The following is a 17,791-nucleotide window of genomic DNA, read 5'->3' as shown; positions in this document are numbered from 1 at the left end:
ACAGTTCAGGCTGGCCTAGAACTCAACTTTGTAGCCCAGACTGGCCTTGCGCTTGCAGCGATCCTCTTGCCTCAGCCTCCTGAGTGGTGAGATAACAGGTATGTACCACCGTGCCATACCTAGTTATATCTTTAGAATGCATTCATGGGTAAGTGGCATTGTGGTTAAAGAATCTGACCTATATACCCTCAGTCCTTTGGAAACTATTACTATTCATTTGCCATTTGGTTTACTATACCCTTTACCTAGATTCCACAGTTACTGACATTTTATAGTTTTCTTATGTCTCTCACTATATCCTCTGTTTATATATTTTTTCTGGAATATTTTAGAAACATTACAGATTTTAGAAAGAAAGTTACAGATTTATTTATTTAGAGGTAATTTACTTAGAGATAACGAGGTATTTCCCAGAGATAAAGGGTGCATTTCCTAAAATCAAAGGGACTTTCTGAAACTGAGGTTGTGAGTTTGATCCTCAGTACCATCAAAAACAAACAGTAACAACAACAAACAAAAAACAAAGAGACTTCCTTATATATCCATAGAACTTTCTTTAAAATTGGGAAATAAATGTTGATATAATGCATCTGAACATTAGACCTCACTCAGATTTCACTGATCTCTCAATTGTTTTGTGAAATCGGAGTGAGGTCTGTGATCATATGCATTACACAAAAACAAAGCACAAAAACCAATTCCCTCCTCCAGAAAACAAGAACAAAAACACCTCTTACTTCTTTCATTTATTTGTGATACAGGAATCATTCAGGATCATGTCTTACATTTAATGATTATGACTCTTCAGTCTCCAATTTGGAATAGTTTCTCAGTCTATCTTTCTTTTCAGTGATCTTGGTATTTTTGAAGAGCACTGATGGGTCAATTTCTCTGTAAAATGTTCCCCTGAGTTAGTCTGATATTTCCTGATGAATAGATTTAAGTTACACATTTTTTTCAGAAATACTATAGACATAATTTTGTGTTCTCACTGGTTTATCAAGAGACACAGATCAATTTATCCCATTGCGAATTATTTTAGTTTTATCACTTGGTTAAGATGTTACTCAGAATGACTAGACAGCAAAAAAGGAAAAGTTAAACTAAAAGAGGGCCACCATGACCTGTTTACCCTACACTTCTGTCTCAGACTCTGAATGGGGGACACTTTTGAGTATGATGGCCACCAGCCAATGCCCCAAGGACAGGCCAACGCCCAACCAAAACCACAGCACCTGTTTGCAACAGTAGTGGAAAGAAGAACCCAAACTTCCAAGGCCCCGCTTTTTTTTTTCTTCAGTGTACTTTCAAAAGGAAAATTTGTATTTTTTATTTACATTATTAAATTTTTGCACATATTGTTCGAGGTCAGCCAGTTTTAGTGGTCATGGATGACCCAACTAGCCTTTAAGGTGTGCTCTGTCCTTCTTTACTAATCATGCTGACCTCAAAGGAGAAAAAAACATTTGTAAACAAAAATAAAAACAACAAAATATCTTTAAAAATTATCTTGACAGGTTTCTGTAATAGTTCAAAAGTACTATGCTTTATGCTAATTAATAGGTAAATGATACAAATTTTGTGGGGGAGATACTTTGAAACTATGCAAATAGCCTACTTCTCTTTAGATTTTAGTATCCATTTATAATTTGTGGCTGTATCACTTATTACTATGGTGGTTGCCAGATGGTGAATTCTAAAAAATTCTCATTTTTTTCCTGCCCTCATCGTTTGGCATTTTGTATAACCAAATGCTGTCTCTCTTTTTTTAATCTTTAAAAAATATTAGTATAGGGCCATGAGTTCCTGTTTTTCACATTTAGATGTTCAGATTGTCCCTGGTTTGGTTAGTGGGAACCCTTTCAAGATGGCTCTTTTAGGTTTTTTTTTTTTTTTTTTTTTTTTTTTTTTTTGTAATGTCCTCATCATTCTTTACTTTTTTTTTTTTTTTTAACTTTGGTACAACAAGATTTTCAGTGTTCATCTTATGCTTTAGCTGTCTCGATCCTGAAATCAACTATTTTACAAGGAATGCTGGTTCCTTTTATTAGAGAAGATCTGAACACTATATGTGTTTTTTACTACTGGGGTGTCATTGTTCTTAGTCTCTGCTAATAGAACTAAGGTATTGTTTTAAAATGTATGTAAAATTTGAGGAGGAAAGGAGGAGGAGATAAAGAATTAAGATATCTCACAAACTCTTTACAATGAATGCAATTACTATGTACTGAAACATACACTAATAAAAAATACATCGAGGCTTTAGTTTATGGGTACGATCAAGTGACTTTACAGAGAGGTGAGTCTCATTGAAAATGTGTTACCCAGTTTCTCAAAAGCAAGAGGCCCAAATACTGTGCTGCACAGGACCACATGGAAAAAACACATGTTGTTCAGGAAGCAGAGTGGCAGGAAGGTAATAGGTAGTTGCATCTGTTACTGGGCAGAAAGCAAAGCACAGATATTAGGGTCTGTTATGGGAGATTTGTATCTGTATTTCCTCAGAAACACAGAGATGGTGTGATGTAAACAACTTTGACTATCATTTTGGCCAATGCTTTTAGGATGCCAAATCTTCAGGTACAGAGTATCAAGATTTTATTACAGATAAACATGTCTATCTATACATACCTGTGCATATAAGCATACATATATATCTGTCTGCCTGTAAACATGGAAAACCATGATTCCACACTGATCCCTCAATTTTATTCCTATATCACAGAGGTTTTTTTAGTTTTTCCCTTCTGTTTTTATATCTCACTTTTCTGACATCTAAAAGCCTAATTCTCATTATCTTTTGTATTCTACTCGTAGAAACCGATTTTTTTTTTTCCTTTGAGACAAGGTTTCACTGTGTATTCCAGGCTAGACTTGAATTCACTTTGTAGCTTTGGCTGGCCTTGAACCCACTGTGATCCTTCTGCCCTTAGTCTCCACAGTGATGGGATTCCAGATGGGTGCCACCATGCTTGGCTCTGTAGGAACCATTCTGACCATAAAAGCAATCTCCTTGTCCCATGGTTATACGAAATAACCACTGAATGTGTTGTGAGAGCTCAATACCCCTCTTATGTTCCGTGAACCATTTTTATAGTCTTTACTTTGTGTGGTTCCCATTTGTAGAAATATCCTTTGCCAGAGGCTAGGGATTTAGCTCAGAGGCATAAGTGCCTGCCTTGCAAGCAGGCAGTCGTGAGTTCGATCCCCGGTACTGATTAAAAGGAAAAAGACCAAAAAAAAAAAAAAAAAAGAAAGAAAAAAAAGAAATATCCATTGCCATGATTTATTAAATAGTACTGGTTCTGAAATGATGTTAATGAAATACAAAATGTAACTTATGATCAGCTTCCCCAAAAGTTTCAAAATTTATTCCTACTTATAGTAGTTAATACTTCCCTAAAAATCGTTTATTTCAAGCTAACCTAATTTTATTTTGTTTTAGGAAAATTACAGTCTTTGTACTGCTCTCAGCTGAACTTTACACAGCTCTGCATTTTCCTTTGTCAGTTCCTTTTGGAATGGTGGGTGGGTAGCAGAAGGAGGATATATACAATAATGTATTTTTAGTTCTTTTCAACAGAGAGGTTGCTCCAGTCATTGCTATTGATGGCAGGAAGTATATTTATAGCTCTAGGGAAGGAGGGGTGGTACAAATCTTGGTTTAAGAGAACTAAGAGGCTATACTTTATTTCATTAAAAGTCATTTGCACTATGTTCTTATCTTAGAAATGTGGTTGAGATGAATGGACCTGATACCGAGGAAATGGAAGTATATTAATAACAGTATTGAATCCACTCCTTAATTTGGAAAAATCTTCCACTTTGATTATAACAGTAATTTATAATACTGAAACAAAGGACTTCTAGAGCATGTGAAGATATATATGGAAGAATTTAGATATTAGTATGCAGTTTAACAGCACAGATACTGAGGGGTATTATTGTTTCCAGTTAGATACTACCATAGTTACACATAAAGTGTAACTAGTACAGCGTCTATCTGTTGTGATTCTTTTTAAGATTGTATCAAAATATTGTATGCAGACGCTGGGATTTAGCTCAGCAGCATAAGTGCCTGCCTTGCAAGCAGGCAGTCGTGAGTTTAATCCCCGGTACCAATAAAAAGGAAAAAGACAAAAAAAAAGAAAATATTGTATGCAGACCATAAGACATTCTCAGTAAAATCACTTTGAGGTTTCGTACTAAGCCCCACACAGCTTTCTCACAACTTTGATTGGAACAGGACTTGCGCTCATGATTGTTGTGTGCAGTGGCACGGTCAACACAAGTTAAATTATTCTAAAACTTTTCTCTTTCCCCTCCCCCATCCTCCTCTGTCTCCCTCTCTTTCCCTCCCTACTCCTTTTTTAATTGAGGGAAGAAAAATGTTGGTTTCCAAGGATACGCCTTCTCTCTTACACTGGTCTCAGATTGATGTAGTCATGGAAACCAGGCAGTAAACTCATTTTTGGCAGCTGCCAGCTCCAGTCTGAGCCTTTGGTTTAAAAGCATGAGATTCTTTACTAATACATTTTGGGAGGGTTGATGCTAGATGATTCCAAGTCATCCTAAAAGGGGTTGGGAAAGTTGTCAAACTGAGTTTAATGAGTCAGTTAAGTATTAACAGGTTGCTAAATAAAACTGCAATAATTTAACTAAAGGTGTTTATGTCTGATTTAAACAGGAGGACTTACATAATTAATGTTTAGTCCTTTTAAATACTGTATTTAGAAACATTCCTAATTATAATTTAAGAATTGTTTTTCTTTTTAAGTAAGAATGTAAATGTCAAAGTTTTAGATGTGCTGAGCTTTATTTAGCACAGTGAGCCGAGTGAAGGTTTTTAACTGGCTCATTAAAACCAATCCACTTTTAAAAAATGAAAATATGAAATTAGGAACTATTTAAAATATTTTGTGAAATTAGGTATAGTGTACCTGTACTCAGTACTCAAAGGTCAAAAGTAGGAAGATCATGAGTTTGAGGCCAGTCTGAGTACTCTATACAGTTTTTGTGGATTCTGAAGGTAGACTGCCTAGGTTCAGTCTCATCGATGCTAGTTGTTAGGTATATAACCATGGTAAAGCTGCTTAATTTCTCTGTACCTCAGTTTCCTGATCTGCAAAATGGGGGATAATAGCATCAACTTCATGGGATTGCAGAATGGAATAAATTATGTAATGTGTCTACCTTGTATAGAGCACTTAGCAAATGTTGGCTGTCCCACTTATATATAAGAAATAGAATGATCAGTGATGTTGTAGAAGCTGAAAAGTGAATTCAAATATGAAAGATTAAGGATGAAAATAGTCAAATCCCTCCTGAAGGTTCTACACTTTAAGGGTATAGTCAGTGTTTTTAGCATGTGTGAAGCTTTGGGTTCAATTGGCAGCACTCTCAGTGTCTCACAAATTGCTCGGGCTAGGTTCAAATTTAAGACCCTTCTGCCTCATCCTCCCTAAATTCTGGGATTACAGATGATGCACCACTGTGCCCTAGATTTTTTTTTAAAAAAAAAACTCCCTTTTAATATATCATTACACCACAGATTAATTACTTCCAATTGAAGGTTAGGTAAAAGTTCCTAGGTCTATAACTGAGGCTGATACAGGGGGATTGGATGAGTTTGAGGCCAGCCTGGGCTACATAGTGAGTTCAAGGCCAGTCTGAACTACATTGTGAGACTCTAATGTCTCAAAAAACCCAAAAACAAAAAGTTCCACAAATGTACCACTAAATAGATTTTAAAGTATGGAAATTAATTTTGCATTGCATTGAGATTCTAAAAATGCTTCTGGAACTGCAATTTGGGCTAAGAAAATGTGTCCATTGGAAATTTCTTTGAGAATAAAGATCTCACTTGTTTAACTTTTAATAACATGGAAATTGTATAAAGCAGTTTGAAATTGCTTATGTTTAAAAGGTTAGTTATTGAAATGGCAACCACAGTTTTTAACATAGTGTTGTTATACCTTATAATTCTATGTTGATTTTATTAAATATTATATAGGACATAGCAAAAACTAATTTTCAGAGCCATCATTGATGAGAATGGCAGAAAACAATTGTATTGTCCTAAAAAATTACAATCTTGGTGCCAAGCTAAAAGGAGGTAGGATGGGCAGGGCAAGACTGAGTGCTATCACACTTGCTTATAATTTCAGCATGTTGGTAGGCAAAAAGTTCACAAATTTGAGTCCCTCCTGGGCATCTTAGTGAAACCCTGTCTCAGAATTTAAAAAAGGGCTGGGAATGTAGCTCAGTACAAAGGTTCTTGGTTCAATCTCTAGTACCAATATATACATACGTATGTATGTACATACATATTATTAAACTGTTACATGGTACAGACCTCAGCTTATTCAACTCTCCCTCTCCCTCTCCACCTCCCCACCATCTGTCTGTCTCTGCCTATGTCTCTATCTCTTCTCTCTTTTTCATATATATATATATATATATATATATATATATAATATTTCATATATATGAATGAGGCTGGTGCATACTAGGCATGTACTCTGCCAGTCTACCACTGAGCTACATACAACTCCAGTCATTCTCTATTTTTATTTTGAAACAGTGTCTCACTAAGCTGCCCAGACTGGTCTCAAATTTGGGATCCTCCTGCCTCAGCTTCCTCAGTAGCTGAGATTACAAGTCAGTATCTCCATACCCAGCTCCTCAACTTTTATTTCGGATAATAGTTAAGTCCATGACTAAATGAAGCTGACCATTGACACACTGTCAGTTCAGTGAGTCATGATAAATTCAGATATTTTCCAGAAAAGCAGCTTATGACACAAGCTTTGTAAATTACCCAGCTAAGCCTTTTTAATTTATTTATTTTGTTTTTTGAACCAGGGTCTCATTATGTACTTCAGCGTGGCCTTGAACTCACTGTGTAGCCCAGATTGGCCTCCAACTCACACATGATCCTTTTGCCTCCACCTTCTGAGATTATAGGAGTATAGCCACCATGCCTGGCTCTCTTAAACCTTTTCCTGCACCACACATTTTACCATCATAAATTAAAACACATCTTTGAAAATTCTATGTGAGGTTGTACTGAATAAGTATTTTCTCAACTCATTTTGTAGCTGTTCAATGCAAAGTACTTACAGAACCTAATTATTTCATCATTTGAAACTTGTTATTGACTTCTTGAAAAAAGAAAAACAGAACAGTATTGGTAACATCTCAGCTTGTCAAAAGAGAGAAATCTACTTGAAATCACTTGTCTTGTATGTAAAGGTACTGTAGATTATTGATCTTCAGTACTTTCAACTTTTAGAGCAGCTAATCTTCCTGATTTACAGCCTTAAACCTGTTTATTTTCTCTGGATACATTTCTTCAAAGTGCTGCAAACATGATTTAATTAACTTACCATCAGGAGTTAATTCCTTTGTTTTCCTAACAAATGAGCCACTAAGAAGTTAGCTTTCTTGCCTCCTGCCTTCCTTCTTGCCTTCCTTTCTCTTTGCTTCCCTTTCCTCCCCTTCCTGGTCCTTCCCCATCCTTTCTTAGCCTTCCCTTTTTCCTCTTCCCTGTCTTTCTATGTAATAAGATGCTCTAGTTCAGTTTCTAGTTTTTCTAACCGTTGCTTTCCTGTTATTTGAGAATATCGGTTTCTCATTGTGGTTTTTATTTGCATATTCATGATGACTAATCATATTGAACAACCAAAATACTTAACACACAAGTTAAAGGAGGAAAGTTTATTTCAATTCACAGTTGGTAGAAGTTTTAGTTAATAACTGACTGGTTCCAGGGCAGGGTGGCATAGAAGAGAAACCATTCATGGCAAAGAGGTAGGCAGAAGGCAATACAGCAGCTAAGCAGCTTCTTCCATCCCTTTATAGTCCATCTAGGCTGCCCACATTTGGGGTGGTGCCATCCACACCCAGGGTGGGGCACTCTTCATTCAAGCATTGCATCCTTAATCCCAGCATCAGGCCCTGTGACTGCATGAAGCTCTGGAGTGAGCTCTAGATACAAATCATGACAATTATCTTCTTACTTTTAAAAGAATTTATTTATTGTTTTTTAGTGCAAGCCATCTTATATTATTTGGGAGATTATATGGGAGACCCTCCATCCTTTTTGGCAGCACTGGGAATTGAAACCAGGACCTTCTCATTAAAATGCATTCCCACCTTTTTATCTTTCGACAAAGAATCTATAGAGTTGCCCAAGCCAGGCTGGAATTATGATCCTCCTGCCTCTGCTTTACAGAATGCTAGGATTATAACCATGATCTAGCAAACTTAGCTTCTTTTTACTTTCTTGATAGTGTTTGTGATAGAGTATTCTGGCACACTAGAGAAGCAAAAATACAAAACAAACAGGTTTATTGAGAATGTGAGAAGGACCACATAACCCATGGCAGCTGGGCTGTCTCCTTCAACCAGAATATGGGGGTGGTGCTTAGGGTGGGAATTGATGATGTGTGAGGAACTGATTGGAATTCTCTGCGTGTGCAGACAGGAAGGGGGGTTGCAGTTAGGGATGAGGAAGAAGTGATAAGCGGTCCCGCTTTGGCCTTCTGCCACTTTAGACCACTGCCTTAACTGTATAGTAATTTATTTTAGGGCAAAACTCTTCGTTTGTTTGTTTGGCTTTTTGGGGCAGGGTCTTGTAGATAGTTCAGGTTGGCCTTAAAGTCACTTATGTAACCCAGACAGACCTCAGATTTGTGAACATCTCCTGCCTCAGCCTCCCAATTGCTGGGACTAAAGGCATGTGCCTTGCTAAAGTTAAGTTTATTTTGTCTTCGGTTCTTATATTTTTAGTATCATAGCTAAGAATCCATTTCCAAATTCAAGGTCATGAAGATTTATTTGTGTTTTCTTCTAAGGATTTTATATAGTAATCACTTCTATTTAAGTTTTTTTTATCCTCTTTGATTTGACAGGTTATTTTGGTCTTATTTTGTGTGTGTTTGTTTTTAAGACAGGGTCTCTCTACCTATGTAGTGCAGGCCAACCTTGAATTCATGTGTAGCCCAGGCTAGCTTCAAACTTGTAGTTTTCCTGCATTGACCTCCTAAGCTCTAGAATTATTGACAAGCAACTCTAAGCCTGGCTAATTTTGTTTTAATAGTGGAGGTATGTGTATGTTGGGGGAGAGTACTGGGGATCAAACCCAACTCAGCACAAGCAAGGCAAGTACTGTACCACTAAGTTACATCTTCAGCCCCTTGAATTAATTTTTATATATGAGAGGGGTGAGATTCTACTTTATATTTTCAATGTTTTGTTTGCATTTATTTGTTTGTAGTACTGAGGATTGAATCTTGGACCTTTGTATTTTATTATATCCTCAGGCCTCCCCTATCCCACCTTTAAAAATTATTTTTGAAACAGAGTCATGCTAAATTGTGCAGAATAGGCTAGAGCTCGATATCCTGCCTCAGCTTTCCCAGAGTACTGGGATTGTACATAGGTGTGTGCCACCTATGAATTGAACTCGAGACCTTGCACTTGCCAGGCAGGCACTGTGCCACTGAGTTATATCCCCAGCCCTTTGAATTCAGCCATTTTAAGTTTTAGCTCTAAATTAATTTCTAGATCAGGGCATGTTTCTTTATTTCTCTCTGTAATATTTTTGGTAAGTTCTTTAGATATATTTTCCAGTTTACTTTTTCTTTTATAAGGCATGGTGGTACATTCCTGTAATCCCAGAATTTGAGGTAGAAGGTCACTGTGAATTTGAGGCCAGCCTGGGCTACATAGTGAGTTCAAGGCCATCCTGGACTCTACACAGTGAGACTTCTCAAAAAAAAAAAAAAAAAAAAAAAAAAAAAGAACAGCTGTTTCTTCTTTAGTGGCTAAGTTTCAGATTTCTGTGATTCTTATTTTTTTTTTTTCTTTTTTTTTCACAGCCCTGGCTTGTAATTTTTTTTTGTGATTCTTATTTTTATTTCTGGAGGTTCCGTTTGGTATTCAGGTTTCTCCTTGTGTTTTTTTTTTTTTCCCTTGTGTTTTTTTGTCTTCTCTTCCTTCTCCTTTTTCTCCTTCTTTTTCTTCTTGTCCATCTTGTGTTTTATTCCATATGATTTTGATGCTTTTACATCTTTATTCACTGTTAATCATGCTTATTTTATTGTTTTTATGAGACTGTTCTATTTTTTGACTCCTGTGCATTTTGATATTAAGGACATCTTCCATGGTGGTTTTACTTTTGTTTCTGCCTGATGTCTAGCATGGACCAATTTTTTTAATTTCCCATCTGGAAGTTTCTGAATCATATGGTAGAGTAGATTCATCCTTAAATCCATATGTTTTGGATATGTTTATAGTTTCACATTCTCAAGGATAGTATTTTTCTTCCCTTTCCTTCAGTTCCATTGAAGCAGACAAGCTTTGGGTATAAGCCAAAGTATAATATCTCTCAACCCTTGTACTGGGGGAATTGAACCCCAGGGTGGATATTCTGTCACTTAGCTACAGAATCAGCCTTTTTACCCGTCTTTCAGTCCATCTTGTCTTGCCTTGCCTTTTCCCCTTTTGTTTTCTTTCTTTCATTCTGTTCTGTTCTATGTTGTGTTCTAATCTGGCTTTGAACTTACTGTGTATGCCACCACTTATATCCAAACTGGCCTCACATTTTATTTTGAGACAGGACTTCACGAACTTACCCAGGTGGGTCTCCAACTGTAGATCCTCCTGCTTCAGCCTTTTGAATTGTTTAGATTTAAAATTATTTTTACATGTTTACTTATTAAATTTTAATTTTAAATGACAGCTCCTCTGTAAGACATGGAGTGGTTTTCTTGTGTAATTCTCAAGGAAGCAAAAATGCAGTAATTTGTTGAATATCAAGACTAGAAGTTGTTATAGGATGTCTGGGATTTCATGTCAGTGGCTCTGTTAACAGTGAGAAAGGGAGACATGACAATTTTCTCTAATGTACCACAAAGTTTTGTTTTCCATCTTTGAGATAGGACTCTATGCCTATCAACAAAATGACTGTTCCCACTTGTTTTAGTCATTTGTTTAGTCAGACATCATTGGAGAGTGTTATTAACTGTATACTTTGCGCCTTGTGTATATGTAGCAATTATGTTTCAAACTATGTTTTCTGTTCAACTCATTTTGGAGGTTTTTTTCCTCTTTGACTATTGACATATATAGGTTCTAATGTTTATTTAACCAGTAAGTGAGAGCACAGATTTTAGGTTTGAGTCTTTCTTTCTTTTTTTTTTTTTTTTTTTGAGACAGGGTCTCAGGGTCTCATTATGCAGTTCAGGCTGGTCTTAAATTCATTGTGTAGTCCAGGCTGGCCTCAAACTCATGATGATCCTCCTGCCTCAGCCTCTCAAGTGCTGGGATTACAAGCGTGCACCACCACACCTGACCAGATTTTAGAATTGGTAACTGTTGTGGTTTGTGTCTAGATGTCCCCCCAAAACCTCATCTGGTCATAGGCAAGGCATTTTTCAGATGTAGCTTGATCTAGAGTGTGTGATTGGGCTGGGGATTTAGCTCAGCAGCATAATGCCTTCCTGGCAAATGCAAGGTCATGAGTTTTATCCCCAGTACAAAAAAAAACAAAAAACAAAAAACAATGTGTGTGACTGATTCAGTAGTAGGATTTAGAGTGCTGGGATTAAGGTTGTGTGATTACCAAATAAGTCCACTGATTAGTTTGGCATCCACCCAACCCTAAACCCAGTAGGCTACAGATAGAAAATAAAAGGGTAAGAAAGAAGCTATTAAGCCCCCTTGCTTGCTTTTCTGCCTTCTGCCTGCTGTGAGCAGTTTTTCTCTGTGACCCCTCTGCTATGCCACCATGTCTTGGATCCTGCTAAGTATAAATTGTAACCTGTAAAATCTGTGTTCCTAAATAAACTTTTCCTCTTTTCTCCCCCATTAAACACTTTATTACAATACTGCATCTATTATAATTAAAGTGGTCATGCTTACTGTCTTATTATTTTTTACTTGTTGCTGAGACAAAATACCTGATGACCCAAGTTGGGAAAGAAAGGTTTATTACAGATTTTGAAGGTTTTAGTCTATACTCAGCTCCAAGGCAGGGTGGCATGGCAGGGCCGTAGTTTATGGTAGCTGCAAATAGCAAGGCAGAAAACTGCAAGAGAGACACACCATTTTTTTGTCATTACATTATATCCTGACTCTACCCCTAGGCCAGTGTAGCCCTCACACCCCCAATCCAAGCTCTAGACAATGAACCAATCACAAATGCACAATGCAAATGCATAAGGCCTGGAGCCACCAACATAAACCATGACATTCTACCCCTGGCCCCCAGGACTCATGTATATCCTTTATACAAAAGATATTTAGTCCATCTCCAAGAGCTGTCAAAGTCCTAATAGTTTTAGCATTGTTGAGCAGTCTATAAGTCTTAAGTCTCTTTTAAGATCTATGGCAAATTCTTACCTGTAACTCCCTGTACAAATGAAGCAAGGTTAAACATTTTTGAAATGCGAAGGCACAAGATAAGCATTACCATTCCAAAAGTTATAAACAGGGGAATATAAAGCATTGGAAACAAAGCAAGTTTAACATCTAGCAGAGCAAACATTAAGTCCTAGAGTTTTATGCTCAGCATTTGAAGCAAGCCAGTTGTAAGCACTAAAAGGCTTGGGTGATTTCACCCCTATGGCACTTCTAGGGATTTCAGCTCCCACAGCTTTTCTCTTAAATCCTCTTTGCTCGCTTTTTGCAGCTTTCCTGGGATCACTCATGTTTTTGGCCTTTTCAAACTTTTGGGGTTTCCACTGCACCTTTGGCTTTACCCTTACATCTTTACAAATTGCCCTCTTGGGCACACTGCTTGGCCTCCCAGACTTTTGCAATCGAGATGGAAGCCATCTTACCCTCAGAATTTGTGCATTTTTCTTGCACCTAAAATCAGCATCATGTGAATGTCACCAAGGTTTGCTGCTAGCTGGAGCAGTAGCCAGGCTTTTTTTTTTTCTCTTGACTGTAGGGGTCAACTGCCTGGATTGTTGGGCTCTGTGAACCTGATTATGAAGAAAAGCTTCTCTATGTTGCTGCCATTTTGGAACCTCATGTGGCCTCCATTGCCATTTTGGAGCATGGTGCTCTGCAGCTTTTTTTACATTTGCAGTTTTGAGGCTGCAAAGGGTGGAGCCTCACTGCTTTCTGGGATGCCCCAGGGCCATCTTTTTTTATTTCTCTGTTTTTCTTTAGCAATCAAAGTCTCAACCCAGTCTTTACAATCCACAGCTTTCCTGAAATTTTTCTTCTGGCCAAATTCACAGAGTTGTAAATTATCTTGCTGGGTTCTTTGCTCCTGATTTGCAACACAAAGCTGGCTAAAAGCCCCCAACAATAGCCATGCCACAGCCTCAACATTTGACTGCCTTGAAATTTTCTTTTTTAGATTAATTAGTGCATTGCCTTTTGACTCAGTCCCAGACAAAGTCTCTGGACATGAGCTAAATGCAGATGAACTTTCTGCTAAGCCATAACACACATCGTGGAGTCCAACAACCAATGCAGTCCTTCTTCCTTGCAGAAACCTCCCAAACCTGGTCTTTACCATCAGACTTTTCATCAGCCTTTTAGTCCTCTGATCTCTGACCAGAATCTCCTCTATAGAGCAGCTTAAGCTGCTCCAGCTCTATGCATCCAGGTGACATATCCAAACCTTTTAAAACTCTGCCCACAAGCCATTTCTAAAGCCTCTTGAAAAACACAGTCAGGTATAGTCACAGTAAATGACCCCACTCCTGGTACCAAATTCTGTTTTAGTACTTTTTACTTGCTGCTGAGACAAAATACCTGATAACCAAAGTTGGGAAGGAAAGGTTTATTTCTTACAGATTTTAGAGGTTTTAGTCCATACTCAGTTGGCTCCAAGATAGGGTGGCATGGCAGGGCCACAGTTTATGGCAGCTGCAAACAGCAAGGCAGAAACCTGCAAGAAAGACACACCTTCTTCCTGCCATTACATTACATCTTGGCTCCATTCCTAGGCCAGTGTAGCACTCACACCCCCAATCCAAGCTCTAGACAATGAACTAATCACAAATGCTCAATGGAAATGCATGAGGCCTGGGGCCACCGACATAAAACATGACACTTACAGTCACTATCATGAACATTTTACAGAACAAGCTGATATAAAAACAAGCATTTATTTAACTTTGTTTTTCCAATTGCTTGCACATTATAATGGCCAAATGTATATAACCAGTAATAAAGTTGCAAAAGCTATTAATTTTTACAATCACACAGGTTTTCTTCAAATAAAACAGTTGAGCAACATAAAAAATAAAAGTAAAATTGCTGGTTACCATTTATGCAGATTTGCTTTATTCAGATCTATTTCTGTTGAGTTTATTCATGAATCTTTATAGGTTCAGTTTAATCACAAAAAGCCAACTGCTGGACAAGTGTCATTTTTCCCTGCTGTAGACTGTTTCATCTTAGAAGATGTTCTTCTTTCTTCAGCTTCTAATGATGACAGTACTCTTGCTCTTGGTCCTGGTTGAGGTGTCACTGTCTCCCTACTTCTCTGTCTATAATAATCAACATGGCAATCTCTACTATGGGTTATGATTCTGACTCTTCTCTGATCTACTATGATCCCTCTTTCTTTTTTACATCTTCTTAAGAACCACATGACTTGAATTCAGTTTCATGAAGGCAATTTTTCAAGGAACTGTTACGAACTTTGTAGCAGTCAGTAATCAGCAGGTACTTTGGACTGTTTAAAGAAATTGTGGTTACCATTGTCTCAATAATATTCCCATAATCACTAGCACTGACATCAGATAAAGCTCTTAAAATAACACTGCTTGAGATTACCCAATTTCTAGTCATGATTTCTCCAACTCTCCTTTATCAGTGATGTTCTCGTAATATTCATTTCACTTCCAGGAGGGCCATAGTCACCCCGTCATGGTGGAGCTCAGCCATGTGGATATGTTGATCGTGGACCTTGACTGTCTAGTGTAAGCCTGCTGCTATTAGTTGGTCGAGGAAAGAAAGCTAGATTTACTTGTGATGCTGGTGGCAGGACACCTAAAGGTGGTCCTGGAAGATGAGGGCAAATGTAAGGGGCAGACCAAATGGGAAAGGTGAAAAGGGGCCTGGAGGTGACAATGGTACCTTTTGACATGACGGGGAGGAAGGAGTCCATCACCTGGAACTGGAGGTGGAGGATCATGAGGAAATGGAGTCTTCCCAAAAGGCTGTCCTGGAAAAAGAACTGTGGTGGAGGGTGATCTTGATTAGGAGACCCATCTAGGACCTAGTAGCCCAAATGGACCATGGGGACATACAGGTGAACATGGTAGAGTCTGTCCAGCTGGAAAAAGTCAAGGAGATCCTCCCAATCCTGTTGGCCCAGGAAATCTGTTCCCACTGGGAACAGCTCCTGGAAAACTACCCCATTCTTTACCACCTTATACATGAACTGCCTCCTGGAGGACCAGCTTTACCTTCTGCAGACATTTGTCCTCCTTGTGTAGTTTTCCTGGACTGCACTTCAGGTTGACTCAGGAACTGTTTATTGCATGGAGTTACAACAGGATTCTGGCCATGAAGTTCTCTTTTAGGCAACATCTTCATTAACTTTTTTGAAGATGCTTCAGATCCAGCACCAAGTGTATGTCTCTTTGATTGGCCATTTGCTCAATTTTCAAAAAATTTTATCTTCAAAGTATCATTTACTCCCAAAGAATGAACTGCTTTATCTGTTGTCCACCAAGTTAAGTTTCTAACATGCAATGCACTTCTTTTCTGTATACATATAGACAACATTGGGTGCTTCTCCACATCATCACCAGCAGTTGGCAGGAGAGTATCCAGGTAATCCCAGTCTTCTGGAGCATCTCCACTATTTGCTGATGGGAAGACGACATCATCGTAGAAATCTATCTGATCATGCCCACCATTTCCCACTTACTGGTTGAACTCTGCCCACATCCATGTAAATGTCTCTGTGGTCCACACCATTTGCCTTTTTGGGGAAGAGGGGCAGGGTCTTGCTATGTAGTTCACACTGTGTAGCCCAGTCTGGCTTTGAACTCATAGCAGTCCTCCTGTCTCAGCCTCCTGAGTGCTGGGATTACAGGTGTGTGCTACCATACCCAACTGAACCTTTCCCTTTTTAACTTTGGATGTCATCAGATATTTTGTGTCAGCAATGAGAAAAATAACTAAGACAGTAACCGTTTGGATTTGCCTCAGGCTTAAGCCTACCAGTTGTTGTGGGCAAGTTAACTACTTTGTGCCATAGTTTCTTCATCTTTAAAATTTGGAAAGTAAAATATGTATTTCATATGCTCACTTTGAAGATAAGGCTAATCTGTTATATAACTTAGCATTCAATAAATAGTACTTATTATTCTTTGTTGAGTTGCTGCTTTTTGATGTGTTCTGATTGTCTGTAATTGGTAAAAGTCATTGTATTGGCATCCTCTAAGATTTGACCAAGTCTCAAAAATGCAAATAGAAAAGCACCCAGAAAACAGAATTAAATAGTTGTTAAAGAAAGCACTGAACAGTAATGGCTATTATTACTCGTGCTTAGTAATGAATGTAGTCCATCGACCTCGGCCTTTCAATGCATTTTAAGATTTGGTATGTTTCTTTTCTTTCTTTAAACCTTGCTATCAAGTTCAGGAATACACTAAACTGAAAAGCCTTATGACTTAGCACTAAGTTGAATTCAAATTCATAGGGCACACAATTTCCTTTCATGATGGTGGTATTTTTTGTTTTGATCTAGAAGAAAGATTTAAAAAAAAAAAAAGAGCCCTTTTATAGATTGCCTGCAGGGTTATAGGCACCTCTGCTAGGTTTGATGAGGATTAAGGCAAGGTCCTTACCCTCAAAGCTCTTACTGTTAATTGAGGAATGCTATAAACCATTAGATTAATATGTGCCAGACACTTTGCTAAAGGTAAGGATTGACTCTAGTGGCTAAAGGAAAAATGGTTAATTTGACAGCTGAGATTTCTGACTTGGGCAAGAGGAAGGACTTAAGATTAACAAACTGACCTGCTACTTGCACAAACTAAGAATATTTTTTCCATCTTTAAGAGATTTGAGGAAAAAAAGCAGAATAATAGTTTGTAACATAAAAATTATACAAAATTCACACTTTGGTTTCATAAATGAAGTTACATTGGAACATAGATGTGCTGAATATTTACATCTGGTCTGTGGTTGTGGTTACTTCTACTGAGAAGAAACACTGATAAAGTGATGATGAAAGTTGTAGGAGTGGTCAGATACTGCAGTTTTGTCAAGTGAATAAGAACTTTCTTTGGGGTTGGAAATTATTATTAACTTTTAACTGTTAAGAGCAGTTCTTATAGAGGCCAAATGAGTCATATGTCTAAAGGCAGTGGTTTAAAGCTGGGCATGGTAAGCAGGGGATACAACTCAGTAGCTCAGCACCTACCTTGCAAGTGCAAAGTCCTGAGTTTGATTCCCTAGTACAAAACAAAACAAAACAAAAAAACTTGAGTTGGTGGCACAGATCTGTAATGAGCTAAGGCACAAAGATCCAAGTTTGAGCCCAGCTCAAACCACTTAGCAAGACCCTGTCTCAAAAAGTAAACTTTCACTGTGAAAGCTGCAGATTTAATCCATAGTAATAATAAGGAAAAACAAAACAAAATAAAAAATAGTGCCTTGAAGTAAAGGTGGAAAGCCTTCAATGTGAATTGTTGAGAAGAATGACAGCAAAGGAAAGTAGGAGGAAGATACTGGGAATAGGGGAGGCTTTGGGGTAATAGTTCAAGAGAGGTTTATTAAGGTGATAGAATTTGATAGTATG

The 17,791-nt window shown here is 37.8% G+C and overlaps 1 protein-coding gene and 1 pseudogene across 3 annotated transcripts in view; one reads left to right on the top strand and one right to left on the bottom strand.

Annotated features, from left to right (window-relative positions):
• The window catches only part of Ptpra (protein tyrosine phosphatase receptor type A), a 160,406-nt gene that overhangs the window by 34,583 nt on the left and 108,032 nt on the right, over positions 1 to 17,791 (top strand). The gene's annotated exons all lie outside the window — the stretch shown is intronic.
• Positions 1 to 17,791, bottom strand: part of LOC111753418 (cleavage and polyadenylation specificity factor subunit 6-like) — a 53,036-nt pseudogene that overhangs the window by 34,613 nt on the left and 632 nt on the right.

The sequence above is a fragment of the Cavia porcellus genome, unplaced genomic scaffold, assembly GCF_034190915.1.
Source record: "Cavia porcellus strain 051 isolate PalLab524CR breed Dunkin Hartley unplaced genomic scaffold, mCavPor4.1 scaffold_5, whole genome shotgun sequence".
NCBI classification, from domain to species: Eukaryota; Metazoa; Chordata; class Mammalia; order Rodentia; family Caviidae; genus Cavia; species Cavia porcellus.
This window is presented reverse-complemented; position numbering and strand designations above follow the sequence as displayed.